Below are 16231 nucleotides of genomic sequence, written 5' to 3'. Positions count from 1 at the left end.
CTCATCCTTCATCCTCTCCTAAGCATCTTCTTTCCTTTTCTTTTTTTTTTTTTTTAATGCAGGAGGCATTTTATGTCTGCCCTATTACACTCTTCTTGGCAGACTCTTTATTTTTTATTTCAATATCAGAAAGAGACACATGGGAGAGAGAGACAGAGAGAAGAAGATATACCATATCACCACTGTACTGTTCATGGAGCTTCTCCTCCATGTGGTGCTCCTTGGGGTGCTGGGACTAGAACCCAAGTCGTAACACATAAAAAAAATGGATGCAGTATTGACTGAGCTCTGCCTGCTTCTGACATATTCTTTTTAAAATTTTTATTAGTGACTTACTATTGATTTACAAAATTATAAGATAACATCTATGTATCTCTCCACATTGTTCCCACCATCAGAGATCTGTATCCCCATTCCCTCCATTGGAAGCTACAGTAGTTCTCCCAAGGTTGTAAATATCTGCTAACTGTTATTTATATATCTGTTATATTTACCTTTTTTTTTGTCCTGACATCTCTTCCTAAGTCACACCCACATATATTGCTACTTTCAAATGTTCTTTTTTTTTTTTTTCCTCTTCTCTCTCTGAGTCCTGATGGAATTGGAATTCAGAGGCCTGGTCATCTTCCCCTAACATTTCTAAATTTTTGAGGGGTGCAGAAGGTGGGAGTTCTGGCTTCTATAATTGCATCTCTGCTGAACATGGGTGTTGGTAGGTCAATCCATAACCCCAGGCTATTTCTATCTTTCTCTAGCGGGGCAGGGCTCTGGAGAGGTGAGGTTCTATGACACACTGGTAAGGTTGTCTTCCCAGGGAAATCAGGATGGAATCATGATAGCATTTACAATTTGGTGGCTGAATAGGGATGAGATATAAAGCAGTAAAATAATGTTTAATAAACAGGAACCAAAAAGTAGGAATGCAACAAGTGAGAATAGGGACCTTAGGCTGGAAAGAATCTAGGAGGTCTGTTTTAGGTATGTTCCTTGGGGCCTATGACTTTCATGGTTTTTAGTTGACTTTGACAGCTAACGTGGAAGTGGACAAAAATATTATCTATGAAATATTGTCTATGGAATATTGTCTATGAAATATTGTCTATGGTGTTTTTTTCTTAATCTTACTATGAACTGTGTTGGATCCATAATGGGAATGAAGCATGCATCTGCCCAAGTGAAGCCAGACTCTGACTTAGCCAAATCAGGGTGAGACATTCTTTATACCATGGGCCTGCCTCCCAGCTCCGTGTGTCCTGTCTAAGGCGAGGGTCTGCGTGCCACTGTAGGTTGGACATCTAGAGTGCAGTATTAATGGAGTTTAGAAATATCATTCCCACAGAATGCAGTGATGGAAATTCTTCCGTGCTGTTAATGAAGAATGCATTTACCTTCATATCTGCAAACAATCTGCTTATGAACAGGGTGAGTCTCATCTGAGGGAGTTATTAGGGACATAAAAATAAGTCAAATGATGACAGCATTGCCACACACTCTGCTTCAAAACACTGTCCCCTGCTAGCGTGCCTGCAGATTTTGCGAAGTGTGGATTTGCCATCTTGGCAGGAGAGTTAGACAGAGAAGACACATTGGCAGTCACACAATTACAGCGTAGTCACACCAGCAATTAGCTACAGAGAATATGCTACTTGGGTGTTAGTATCTATTTCCAGTGATGTAGGTTTTGGATCTCTCTCTCTCTCTCTCTCTCTCTCTCTCTCCCTCTCTTTCTCTCTTTTCTTCCTGTTTCTTTTCTTTCTGGGAGAGTTTGCAGGGAAACATAACAGCACATTCTGGGCCTAGCCAGAGAAAGTGGCAGATGGACCGCACCCTGCCCTCCCCTTCCTACAGCTGAATTTGATTTCTGAAAGTGGATCTGTCTCCTCTAAACTTCCAGAGCTTTAGTCCCCAAGTAACAATTTAACAGGGTTATCGTGGGGGGTTATCGTGGGGGGCCCTATGTTGCCACTATAAATCCTCTTGCAGCCATTTTTTTCTATTTTATTTGACAGGACAGAGAGAAGTTGAGAGGTAAGAGGAGACAGAGACAGACAGACACCTAAAGACCTGCTTGACTAGTTGTGAAGAGTCCCCTCTGAAAGTGGAGAGTAGGGGCTCAAACCTGGGTCCTGGCACTCGGTGATATGTGTACTAAACTAGGTGAGCCCTCATCTAGCCCCCATACATAAATATTTTAAAAATCAAAGTAACGATGGGAATTCCTGCAGATGCTAACTAAGTAGCACGATGGTGAGGGAACCAACCGAGTCTGGCCTATCCAGGGCCAGGAGTTGAACCCAGACCATCACGCAGCAAGGATCAGCTCTACCTCTGAGTTAACTCCTTGCTCCTACACGCTGCCTGTCACACCTGCCTTATCTTTAAGTCTCTATATGTGATCTTCTTAGGGGCTCTGACAGCCACGTTGAGTTTACACCTCCAGACACACTACCTCTGGGTGAGGGGCTCCAATTTCAGGGGACCAAACAAACATTTTGGATAAAGTGTGAGAATCCCAGAGTCCAGACTGTGCTCCTGACCTCTCCCGTTCATGTGCCTGTGGTGGATCCCCAGTTTTCCTGCTACCAGCTGCCAATAGGAATGGGAAGCACCCTCAATATAGAGAAAATGGCTCTGCTTTAGCCTTTTGCTTTTCTTTTCCATTCTTTTCTTTTTCTTTTTTTTTCATCCTCCTTTTTTTAACCCTCCAGGGGGTAGATAGAGAGGGAGAGAAAAAGAGAGACACCTGCAGACCTGCTTCACCGCTTCTGAAGTGTCCTGCTGCAGGTGGGGAGTGGGGGCTTGAACATGGGTCCTTGGGCAGGTCCTTCAGCATAGTACACTGTGTGTGCTTCTCTATACTGCTCCTGTTCCCTAGATTCTCACTCTGAAAATTCTGGACTTACATGTTCTCAAGAGTGGAAGGCATCTTATATTCTCATAGTGTCCTGGCCCATTTATGTGGTGCTGGGGCTCAAGCCTGAGTCATGCAAATGGATGAGAGATCTCTCCAGGCCTATAAGCTTTCTTTCTTCTCGAAAGATTTCAACCTAAATCCAGAAAGGTGACCAGAAACTTAAAACCCTTATTGTATTACCTTGGTCACCTCCTGCCCCCCGAGCCACACTCCAAGACGTGAACTAGAGGTGTCTGGTGTAGCTCCTGGTCCAGGACCAATATTCTGGTTCCAGAAAGAAGCCCTGGAGAGCCCTGCAGTGATGGAGCAGGCAAAAGCTGAGGCCTGGTGCTTGCACTACCTGTGCATACCTTCTCTTTGCTGGGGAGGTCAAGTTCAGCCCTCCGGCATAATGGGTCACTGAAGAAAAACACTCCAGGAAACTGACACCAGACAACAGTTTCCCTCCTTTCTGAGGGGACTCTTCCAAGAACAAAAATGGAATCAAACTGAATGTGATATCAGAGCTGTTACAAAAGGCACTTGAGATTCTGAAGATTCCCGCTTAAAGACTGCCAGTAATTGTGGAGTGTGTGCTTGGTCCTTAAGGTGAGCTAATAGCACTGCCTATTGTCTGCGCAGCAAGAATCAAGCAAGAGTGTCTGTTCAGGACAACCAGGGAGACCAGAGGAAGGCAAGGTCAGAACTTGGCAGTGGGTGTGTGTGTGGGGTGGGGGGGAGTAGCTGATACAAGTAAAAAAAGTCAAAACATTCAGGAATGTCTTAGAATGAATCTCAACAGTTTGTAAAGTCTGGTCTGGGAGTGGGAGAAAGCTCAGCCTGTTAGAGCATCAGCTTGCATGCTGGAGGCCCCAGAGGTCACAGGTACAGTCTCCAGCACCATCTTATGTCAGAGCTGAGTAGTGCCTCCATTTCTTTTCCTCCTCTTTCATAATACATAAGCAAATACATATAGTTATATATGTGTGTGTGCATATATATATATTTATATCCATACAAGCTCAAAAATATGAAACCTTTTCACCTAAAGTGGAGGTAGCCTGGGTTAGGATATGCCCTCTTCCATCCATGTGCATGTGGTTTTCTTGCTTAAACTACTGCTCCTGAAATAAATGTATCATATCAGCAATGTAGCTTCACTGTGGAGAGTGAAAGCAGACGCAGGGACTTGCTTTTGTTTGTGGCACTGTCCCTAATTTGCTTACGCTCTGTCATATTCCTTGGGTTTATTTAACAAGTCAGACAGTGAATCTATATATATATATACATATGTACAGATAGATTTAGATAATAGATTGATATGCTGATAAAGAGAATGCCTTCTGAATTTAAATTCAATCCAGATGGACAAAGTGTTTTTAGATATTCACAAAGCATGTTTTTTGTTTTTTTTTTAAGATAGCATTACAGTGAGAATGGTCTGGTGTAATTGAGCAAGAAGGGATTAAAAAGCATTGTTCAGAAATTCTAGTTTACATCTACTATTGCTAAGAAAGGAACTCTAACTTACATCTATTATTGTTCAAAAACCAAAATTTAATTAGCATTTTTCCCTGTTAGGAAGAAACTCTAACTTGATCACCTCTGCATCCTGCATACCCAGATCTTTTACAGGATGGGTTCTTAGTGTGTGACTCTGAGAATGTGGAGGCCCACGCGCACACGAAGGAGAGAGACTCTATATGAAGGAAGAGGACAGTCATGGGCGGTGGGGTCATGATGGAAGAGACCTACTTCCTTTTCCCCTATTGGCCAATGGAGATTTTTAAAATAAAATTCAAGAGTTGTGTTGCCCTTGCAAGTTGCACACAATATTGATTTTTAAAAATATATTCCTTTTGAGCTCTTTCTTAGTGTGACGAATAGAATGCTAGATAAAGACAGAAGGAAGTTCACCTATCTCATACACAAAAACTCAGGGTTAGTGATCGCTAAGTCAGGGTATTTGATTATTACCTTTGAATGGAGTATATAATGATGTAACTCTCTGGGAATTCCTGCAGATGCTAACTAAGTAGCACTTGAGAGAGAAATAGTAATCGTACAGAATAGCAGTTTCTTGGATAAATGTTTCTTTGTGCGACTACTGTGCCTGAGTGAGAAATTTGGGCACATCTTGTTTATACTCATCGTTGTCTGTTTGGAGATGACATTATCCCATCCAATTGCAGGTAATACCTGGTGATGACTCTCAGCGGCATCCATTATGCTATTAAATCACCTTTTCTGCTACAGTTTATGAATGACTAACTACAGCAACTTCAAGGTTTTAAAAATGATGTCTATAATCTAATCATTCATGTATAATTAATTCTACTCATTTGCATGAGTATTTCAGGTCATTTTGGGATAATTAGCCATTGTGGAGGGTTTTTTCCCCCATCAATTAAATTAATTGCTTTCCACATAGGTGTAGATTGAATATCGATCCCCATTTTTTAAAAACTCACTTGCATAAGCAAATTATGCCTAATTGCCAGCTTACCACATCATTACGCAGTTATCATCAATTATAGGAAAATACACTCCACTAGACTGATGATTTCTTTGTAGCATTTTGAAGGGCTTTTTAATTGTGATGCTTGAAACTATGTTATCATTAAAAAATACATTAAAAACCATGTTTAAGCTCATAATACAGTAAAGTACATCATTGGTTAAGAGATATTCTAGTTCCTGCCTGGCCAGTAATTCATCTTAGGGTATGAATAATTCTTTAAAACAAGTTAAAGGACCTCTTAGCCGTTATTAACAGAGTGAACAGCAATAGTACAGTCTCCAACTGGAGTAGCAGAGGTAGGAAGTAAGACATCTTTTACATGTTTTTTTTTCAGAAATAGTACATCTTTTTAAACTTAATTAAAAAAATTATTAATGTTGGATAGTGAGACAAATTGAGAGGAAAGAGAGAGTGAGGGAGGGAGAGAGAGAGACCTGTAGTACTGCTTCACTACATGTGAGACTTTCCTCTGCAGCTGTGGACCAGAGATTTGAACCCAGGTCTCCTTGGACATTGTAACATGCCACTCTACTGCATGTGCCACTGCCCAGACCTTGCGGCAAATCTTCTCTCACAACCACTATTGTTCCTGATTGCCCATCTGAGAAAGGCAAGAGAGGAGAAGGATTTCAAAATCTTGTTACCAAGGAATGGACCAAATCAATCATATGCCACTCACCAAGTCAAAGTCTCTACGTCCCTAAACTCTTTCTCTACCCATTTCTGTGTATGTAAATACTATATGAAACAGAGAGATGCAGAGCCAGATTTGACCCTCACATTCAGCCACTTTGCCTAAACTATTTTGAAATAAAGCTCTTTCTTTCTTCCAAAAATAGAGCGAAGACATATTGGGTTAAGCTGGTGAGCTGGTGCTGACTTTTTTTTGTTAAACTCAGTTCTTTCTGTTTCATCTATTCCTTGTTCTCTGTCTCAGTAAGATCTCTGGGAGGGTGGCAAGAGGTGAGTGTTCTTGGAAACATTAATAGGGGGACTAGGGTAAGGTAGGGATTCCCTAGAAAAGGTGATGCTTTCCTGGAATTCAGAGTCCTCCCTGCTTCTGAGCAAGTGTGTCTTTCCTGGGACTGTTAAGGTGTCAGGGACATAGGGACCTGATGATTGTGGAGACTTTATTACAAGGATAGTATAAGGAGGTTCAGCTTCCACAGTGGGGGATTCAGATGCCAGGTGTACCCAATGGACTTCAGTCCAGTTCTCCTTTACAGCTGAGTCTTCAAAGAAGTGGCTGACCTAGTATTCCTCCTGTGACTTTGCATCAATAAGGCAGGGCAGGTGCAGTTTTCCCTCCTGGCTAATTTAATCTGCCTTGTAGCTTAGCAGAACTGTACACTTGGACATTTACAAATTTATTTTGCCATCTCCAGGACTTCACTATTCCAGGCTGACCTTTTAAGATAGATAGACAGATAGACAGACAGATAGCTACATAGATAGATTAGATAGATAGATAGATAGATAGATAGATAGATAGATAGATAGATAGATGAAAAAGAGACTGAAGCCTGAAGCTTCTTTCAACATAGTGGGAGCCAGGCTGAAGCCTGGGTCAAGCACATGGCCAAGCAACACACTATCCAGGAGAGCTGTTGTGCTAGCTCAACTTGGCAGTACTGATTTTCAACGTCATTGACACGGGCTGCCAAGATAGCTCAGTTTGGAGGGTGCCTGCTCTACCATACCTGACACTTGGGCTCCAGGCCTCAGGCATGCAAATGTGAGGTGCTACTACTGTAACATCTCTCTAGTCCCATCTCCCATTTTCCAACTGCATTTAATGCTTGTGCATTTATTGAAATTGTAAAAACCAAATGGAATACTTCAAATGAGCAAAATTTTATTTTTGTTTACATATATATGTGTGTGTGTGTGTGTGTGTGTGTGTGTGTGTATTTAATAGCCACCAGGGTTATCCCTGGGGCTTGGTGCCTGCACAATAAATCTACTGCGCTTGGTGACTTATTAAAAACAGAGACAGAGAGAAATTGAGAGGGAAGAGGTGAGAAGAGAGGCAGGGGTAGGGGGTTAGGGGGGAGAGGACAACACTATAGCACTGCTCTGTCCAACCTGATGCTTCCTTCCTGCAGGGGGAATAGGGAACTTAAATTTGGGTTTCTGCAATTTAAAAAAATTAAATCGTATTATGTTTATTTGAGAGAGAAAGCCAGAAATAGAGATGGAGATATAGAGAGGGAGAGAGACACCTGCAGTGTTGCTTCACCACTTGTGACGTTTTCCTCCTACAGGTGGGGGCTGGGGCACTGTGACATGTCTGCTCAGCCAGATGCACCCCTGCCTGGCCGGGGTTCCTGCACATGATAAAGTGTGTGCTCTACGAGGTGTGTTACCACTTGGGCCGTTTGCAGTTTCAAGAGATTCAAGCAGGGAGAAAAGTAACCTGGTATTTTAAGAATTCTAGTAGAGAATAACATATCACATAAATCCCTAGAGTGTATGCCACTGCTGTATCTTAATATTTCTATTATACTTAGTTACTATTATATTTTTTGGGAAAAAAGTCTTGAGCTGTCTCATCAAAGGTGGCACTGGCAAAGTATAGTCATATGGCAATTTTTTTGTGATTTTGTCACAAAGGTTGCACTGCTTTGGGCTGCCTTTTTCAGATAGGAAGAGAAAGCTTCTCCCATGGTGAGGGCCAGTATTGAATCTGGGTAGCATGCAGGACCAAGCAGGCACCCCCCCATGTCATTGGTAATGGCATTCCATGATCATCTTATGATATCTGAAATCAACTTGTCTAATCTAAAGATTGCTCAAGGTCAACTATCAACAGAAATCATGCTTAAATTTAAAAGCTATCCTGTTGAAGATTAGGGACAGCCTGGGATTATGGATTGGCCGTGCAACATTCGTGTCTAGCAGTGAAGCTATTATTGAAGTTGGAATTCCTTTTTCTATTTTCACCCCCAAAATAATTCTGAACCATACTTCCAGCAGAGGGAATGTTAGGGGAAGATTAAGGTCAGAGGAACCTGAACACCATATCCATGGGGACTACTATGTGAGACCAGGAGCTTTTGTAAATGGGATTGGGATCCTTTGTTTTTTGGCTCTGTCACTGAGAGTAAAGAGAAAAGGACACCTGGGGATATAGTAATAGATACAAACATTCTTCTTATAAGGAAGAAGAAGGCCTTAGAAGGCCTCACCTGGAGGGCAGGAGCAATAGAAGTGTCAGATCATTTAATAGACCATGAGAAGCTCATTGCAGGCAGACATATCAGAATTAAAGAGGCAAGCTTGAACCAAGGCACACGGTTTTCCCCTGAGCTGCATTTTTTCTCTATGTGTGGTTTCCATTTCCTAAATAAAATATGTAGTGCTTGACCACATTCTTTGTGAAAAACTAGTGAACCAGACAGGATAAGGAAGACACCTCAGTCTTACTCCTCCCCCACCCCCACACCCTGCCCCCAACAGTGTGGCACTCTTAGAAATTTAGAGATGAGTTTAAACTACTGTTTTAGTGGTGAAAACAATGCAAACCAGATCAAAAGCATCGAAGATAAAAAAGAATCCCTGGTGAGTTCAGGGATTTGCAGACTAAAAAACAGCTCCTTATGTATGTTTCATTTTCAATCTCCTAGCAAAAATATAAATAAATAAAGGAAAGAAAGTAAGAAAGAAAAGGAGAGGCAGGCGAGGCGAGGCGAGGCGAGGGGAGGGGAGGGGAGGGGAGGGGAGGGGAGGAGAGGGGAGGAGAGGGGAGGAGAGGGGAGGAGAGGAAAAGGAGATGCAGTTCATGTTGCTTCTCCAACTCAGAATTTACAGATGGTGCTCATGTCCAATGTGGTCTCTTCCTTAGTCTTGGTTAGTGAATGAGTCCTCCTGTTCTTTACAATAACGTTAGGTGCATTTCGAAAGGCTGACTCCAAGAACTTCCCACATTAACTTCCATGAAAATTAAAAACAGCACAGGTCAGGCCTGAAGGTAATTGGCACACACATCAATACAGAACTTAAAAACACACAATAAAAACTACCCTCATGCTACACAGAGGCCAGTGTCTCCCACAAAACAGAGGTAAGGGGCTATATACCTTGACAATAATCTCCTGCCACTGCAGACAGCAGAGCACACTAAGGTCTTACTTCTCACCTACCTGCTTACTTAACCCCACCCATCCTGCAGCAGACTTCACAGTAGATTTCAAAGGGCAGCATCTGCTGTTTGAACTATGCACAGAAGTTTATACAAAGCTAAATTTATAGACAGCTCACAGTTTAGAGAGGCAGAGGTTGCTGAAGAGATTAGAAGACTGGATTTGGAAGGAATGCAGAGATTTTACTCTCTACTTGCATAGCTAATTTTGCCAACAGGAAGAAATTCTAGGAACTTATATATTCAGGGCTCCACATGCCTTCTCTTTTATTCTTCCTAGGGGGGTTTCCTTGAAGACCTCCCTGCAGGGGTGAACGTTAATAACGATAATAGGTTTAGAATTCCTTTCATGCTAGTTTTAGAGACAGAGCTTCTGTCAAGGAACAGAGTCAGGCCTAGAAAGCTCAGGCGGGTGACTTGTCATGCTCCTGGAGCAGGTTCCAGCCTTGGTACCATCTGTGAGAATACCACAGCATCCCAGGGAGCTCCAGTGTTTTTATCTACCCCTCTCCCTTTCCCCCTTTCCATTTCTCCCTCCCCCCTCCCCCAGACACCCCTTCCCCCCACAGACACTTGAATGATAAAAGTATCCCAAAAGTAGTGAGATAGTATGTGTTGTGACCCCAACAGGAGTTTGGGACTATTAGCATATGGATGACATCAGCCTAAGGAGGTGCTTCAGAGGAGAGAATGTATAAAAGCATGGGACTCTGAGCAGGTCTCTCTCTTTGGCTGCTGCTGCATCTTGGCGGAGGTGCTCCAGGTATCCGACAGGGCTACTTCTCCTGGGAACTGCACAGTGTGACTCTGCTAGCCGGTACACTCTTTTTTTTTCTTTATTATCTTTATTTATTAGACATCCAGAAATTGAGAGGAGAGGGAGAGAGACGGAGAGACACCTGCTGCCCTGCCTCACCACTTGCAAAGCTTTTCCTCCTGCAGGTGGGGGTGGGATGCAAACCAGGTCCTTGTGCTTTGTAATGTGCACTCAACCAGGTGCACCACCGCCAGGCCCCATTAGTAAACTCTTTAAGACACCTCCAGGCATGAGCAACCTGTACCTCAGCGGATAGCTGCTTATCTTATGGGACTAAACTTTTAATAACTATACTCAGACTTTATGGACCTAGCATACTCTTAACCCCTGATGATAACTGCTTATTTTGTGTATCTAATATGTTTGTCCCATACTTTTGCACCGCCCTAATAAACCTTGTATTGTTTAAACCCGTTCCCAGTAACTCGCTGTGCATCCTTTTAAGCATCTCAGCTCACCTAAACCCTTTTTAAGCTAAAGTTTCAACAACTATGTGTACAAGATCATGACTGAAGGAAAGAAGGGGGAGAGGGAGGGGAGGAAAGTGCATGATTTTCAGGAATTTTAAATTTTATTTGGGAAAACTGAGAACTGAATTAGACTCAAGTGATGACCTGGACAGAGAGTGAGAGAAGTGCAGTGCCCTTCAGGTACTTTCTGTGCCTCAACAGGAGGGATTTAATTAATGCAATCCAGACTCAGAGGCTGCTTTGAACAAGTTCAAGTTTAAATTACAGGGACATTTCTTAGAACTTGAATGTCAGCTCGTAAGGAATCACACTATAAAGAGGATTCCCTTGAGAACATCTAACTATCTGAGTTAGAAAAGCATGGAGCAGAGAAGGGGTGGGGCAAAGATAGAGGGGCAGGGACACTGACTCCAGTAAGGAGCACTTCACTGGTTAAAGTGGAGAGTTTCTCTACCATCCAGTTGCAAACATCCCATGTTGTTAGTGTAAATCTTTTCAAAGTGAAAAAATAATCATAATCTGCTAAATTATCTCAGTGTGTTTTCACACTTGCTAGAGAACGATATGGTAGCACTTAGCATATTCTGCCTTAATTTCTATTGGTATTTCCCTTCTCTTCTACTTCTCTCTCTCTCTCCCTCCCTCTCGCTCTCTCTCTCCCTCTCCCCCTCCCCCTCCCCCTCTCCCTTTCCCTCTCTCCCTCCCCCCCCCTTTCCTTTTCTTCAAATCCAGGCTGGGCAACTCCTAAACCTCACATAAAACATCCAAACTTTTCTCACTCTGGCCTAATTTCACACTGTGATAATCCTGGGGCTTGATAGTCAGTCATTTGCTTGTTTGTTTGTTTAGTTATTTATTTAGTATATATTTTTTACCTGACCTTGTGCATATGTTTCACTATTCCTGGCCATTTCTTCATTCAGATAGAGAAAGAGCACTTCACTGGTTTAACTGGAGAGTTTCTCTACCATCCAGTTTCAAACATCCCACATTGTTATCGTAAATCTTTTCAAGGTAAATAATAATAATAACTCTCTCTGTCCAGGTCATCACTTGAGTCTAATTCAGTTCTGAATTTTCCTGAATAAAATTTAAAATTCATGAAAATCATGCACTCTCCTCAATTTTTTGTTGAGATAACGCATGACAACCTTTTTAAAGGAACCAGAGTTTGGTGTGGGTGTCACTTCCTACCTGGTACCAGGGTCCAGTGCATGACAGCACATGTTCCTGCCCAGGAGCTCTCTCTCTCTTGACCATGCTGAAGGTTAGAAAACATAATTGGGGCTAAACAGTAGTGGCTTATGGTAAAGTGCACATGTTATAATGCACAAAGACCCTGGATTCAAGTCCCTGCTCCCCACCTGCAGGGGAGAAGCTTCTCCTGGCAGTGAAACAGTGCGCTTTCACTCTCTATCTCCCCTTTCTCTGTATCTTTTTTTTTTTTAACTCTTATGGAAAGGGTATTCTTTAATAAAGTAGTAAAATGATCAAGTTCAGAAAATGTAATCACATTACTATTATCTAATATATAACAATCCAAAGGTTACCAAATTGTTTGTGTATTGTCCTTCAAGCTAGATGGGACTCCTTTAGTCTGTTTCCCTGTGACTTAGTTTCTTCACTGTGGAGATACTTGAGAGTCCAACACTTTACCCATTGTACCACCTCCCTGGCCTTCAAAGCTTCCATTTTTTTTATTTGTTTTTAATCAGCTGCCTGGCACTCCCTTATGAGAAGCTACCAATTCAAATATTTGATTATTCTATGGACTCCTACTACTTAGGCTAAGCCCCAAAACATAGTTGCAGGCACTGTCATTTCCAGCAGCTTTGGGCTATAACAAATAACCAAACTCTTAACATAAATTGCAAGAATCTAAAACTGTCTATACTAATGATGGGAGAAAATGGGAAGGGCTGTGGCCATTGGCCACTACCAAAAAAATTGTGAATGAACAACTAGAAAAAAAAACTCTTCTTCTTCTTCTTTTTTTTTTTTACATGCATAACATTCCCCAGACTCCCATTTAGCAATACAACCCCCACTATTTCATTCATCATTTTTCATGGACCTGTATTCTCCCCACCCACCCACCCACCCACCCCAGAGTCTTTTACTTTGGTGTAATACTCCAGTTCCATTTCAGGTTCGACTTGTGTTTTCTTTTCTAATCTTGTTTTTCAACTCTGTATCATATATATATATATAATTTTTTTTCCAAAAAATCAAAGCAGAACTTCTAAACAAAGCACACTTCACCTCAAAGCAAAAAAACCTAGTGCAGAAGGAAGCACACATCATAAATGGAATAATCCAGGATCTGGGTGTGCCTGATGTCCCAAAGGCTGGGCAAGTAGCAGAATCAGGGTCTCTGTAGAGATCTCCAGCCCTCAGGAGATGTGCCTGTTTGAGGGAAGAGGCTCACAGCCTCACAGCCACTGGAAGCAATGAAGCATCTTTGAGGGACCAAATTCACTCTCTCCCTTCAAGCCACTTGATTTCCATTCTTCCATTTGGAAGTTCTTTTCTTGTCTTTTTTTTCCTCCAGGGTTATTACTGGGACTCAGTGCCTGCACCAAGAAACCACTTTTCCTGGTTGCCATTATTTTCCATTTTTTTAATTAGATAAGGCAATGAGAAATTGAGAGAGGAGAGAGGAGGAGGAAAAGGAGAGAGAAAGATAGACACCTATAGACCTGCTTCGCCGCTCATGAAGAGCATCCCCAGTGAGGAGCCCAGGGCTCGAACCTGTACCCCCTGCACTTAGTACTATGTGTGCTTAACCTGGTCCGCCATCTGCCGGACACCCAGAAATTCTTTTCTGAATCCGAACTTGCAATCTAGTTCAAAAATCCTTTGCAAGGAAACTGGATAATCCTTTGCAAGGAAACCTAGTTCAAAAATCCTTTGCAAGGAAACTGGATAATTCACTCATTAAAAAAATACCAACGAGAAGAAATGAGCTGTATTAAAAGTCTCCGCTCTGGCTTCTGCCTTCTGAAAGGCAGTAGGAGGAGGCTTCTGTTTAGTCAGTGATTTCCCAGCAAAACTGCACTGACTGACAGGAAGCCACAGTATGAGAAGAGAAATAAATAAGGGAAACCAGCCAGGATGCTAGCAAGGTAACTTCACTCATTATGAGGTGTGAAGAGAGGCCCTGGGAACATTAAGTAGCTGTGACTATAACTTCTTCCAAATGAGAGGAGATTTCTTTCAGCTCCTTCACTTTCAAGCAGAAGTGAAAAATGTATATCAGCTGAGGTCAGGCTCTAGAAAAGAACACCAGCTCAAAATCACATTCAGCACAGAACTGTCTCCTCGCTGAGTCCAGTAACCCAGGGAGCTCACCTTATTTTATCTTTTCAGAATGGCTGACTGTGTGTGGCTAGGCACTCATCTTCTCAAAAGTCATGCGCAATGTAGAGACATGATAAACTCCTGCAAGAACTTCCCAGCCTCACTTCCTTTCCAAGAAGAACTACAGGTGAAAATTTTCTGTTAGGTCTGAAAAATTTTTTCTACATTTGAAGTGAATCAGCTTCAGGTTTTAATGTCCAGTATATTGTCAAATGTAAAATAATAACGACAGACTTCTTTAAAAATAAAACACAGGCACATAGGGAGAAGCATAAGGACTGGAGCAAGGATCCCAGTTCGAGCCCCTGGCTCCTCACCTGCAGGGGGATCACTTCACAAGAGGTGAAGCAGGTCTGCAGGTGTTTTTATCTTTCTCTCTGTCCTATCGAACAACAACAGCAGCAGCAACAACAAATACAATGGGGAAAAAAAGATGGCCTCCAGGAGCAGTGGATTTGTAGTGCAGGCACCAAGCCCCAGCGATAATCCTGGAGGCAATAAATAAGATAAAATACAGGAGATTTGATAAACAAAACATGAGATACAAAGGGTTATGCAAGTGAATGGAATGGAAGCTGTGCTGTGGCTCACCCAGCTGAGTGCACACTTTACTATACCCAAGGACCTAGATTCAGACCTCCAATCCCCACCTGCAGGGGGGAAGCTTCACAGGCACTGAAGCAGTGTTGCAGGCGTCACTCTTCTCTCTACCTCTTTTACATATCCCTTTTCTCTCAATTTTTCTCTGTCTCTATCAAATAAAAATAAAAGAGAGAAATAAAAGTGCTGAGCCCCATCACTAGTCCTTGGGAGAACAAAAAGGGTGAGTGGGGAATATTCAGCATAATCTTAGAAGTCCTGCACAGTGCAGTCAGGCAAGAAAGAAATACTAAAGAAATCTAAATTGAAAAATTCACTGGAAATTAAATTTCCACTATATGATGACATTATACTATTACCTAGAAAACCCTAGAGACACCACCAAAATATAAGAAACCAACAATACATTCAGTAAAGTAGTAGACTACAAAATCAGTCCATGTACGACTGTGGCATTTCTAAACACAAATAATGAGTCAGGAACAAGGAAATGAAAGAAGCAGTCCTATCTACAAGTGAACCAAAAAAGATAAAATACCCTGGAGTAAATCTATCAAAGGAGGTAAAGGGGTTTTACAATGTAATCTTTAAGACATCATTAAAAGAAACAGAGAGTGACAGAAAAAAATTAAAAGGAATAATGTTATCTTATTCATGAATTGGGCAAATAAATATCATTAGTGTTCATCCTGCCAAAAGCAATCTAAAGATTCAACACAAATCCCTATGAAAATCCCAATGACCTTTTTTTGAGGAAATTGAACAAATTATCTCCAAATCCAAAAATTTGTGTGGTCCCATAAAAATTACTTCTGAGAAAAAATGGAGGTATCACACTCCCCAACTTGAATATAAACTATATAGCAAAGTTAATTTAAGTAGCATGGCATTGGAACAAAAAAAAATAGTATTCCACTCAGTGGAACAGAATAGATTCCAGAAATAAACTCACATATGTGTGGAGACTTAATATATGACAAAGGGGTCAAAACCATTCAACAGGAAAAAGACATCCTCCTCTATGTATAGTTCTGGGAACACTGGACAGACCCGTGTAGAAAAATGGGAGTAGACCATAACTTAATACCAGACATGAATATGAGCTCAACTTAGATTAATTAAAGAGTTGTACATTAGACTTGAAATTATAAAATACAGAGAATACATCATCAATGAAACACTTCAGCAACTTAACATTGAAAATAATGTATTTGATTAGCCAGGAAGGTGTTACAGTAAATAAAGTGTTGTACTCTTAGGCATGAGGTCCAGAGTTCGATCCCTGTTAGCACATGTGCCGGAATGATGCTCTGGTACTCACTCTTCCTCTTAGAAATAAATATATCTCATGTTATTAAAGATGTATTTGGAGAATCAACCCCATGGGCACGGGGAACTAAAGCAGTATTAAATAAGACTATGTCCAATT

At 41.6% G+C, this 16231-nt stretch overlaps 1 pseudogene; it reads left to right on the top strand.

Annotated features, from left to right (window-relative positions):
* Positions 1–1311: 1311 nt before the first annotated feature.
* Positions 1312–16231, top strand: part of LOC132535332 (large ribosomal subunit protein uL6-like) — a 39048-nt pseudogene continuing 24128 nt past the window's right edge.

Source organism: Erinaceus europaeus, chromosome 21 (genome assembly GCF_950295315.1).
Source record: "Erinaceus europaeus chromosome 21, mEriEur2.1, whole genome shotgun sequence".
Lineage (NCBI taxonomy): Eukaryota > Metazoa > Chordata > Mammalia > Eulipotyphla > Erinaceidae > Erinaceus > Erinaceus europaeus.
Note: the sequence above shows the minus strand (reverse complement) of the source record. Positions and strands in the feature narration are given on the sequence as shown.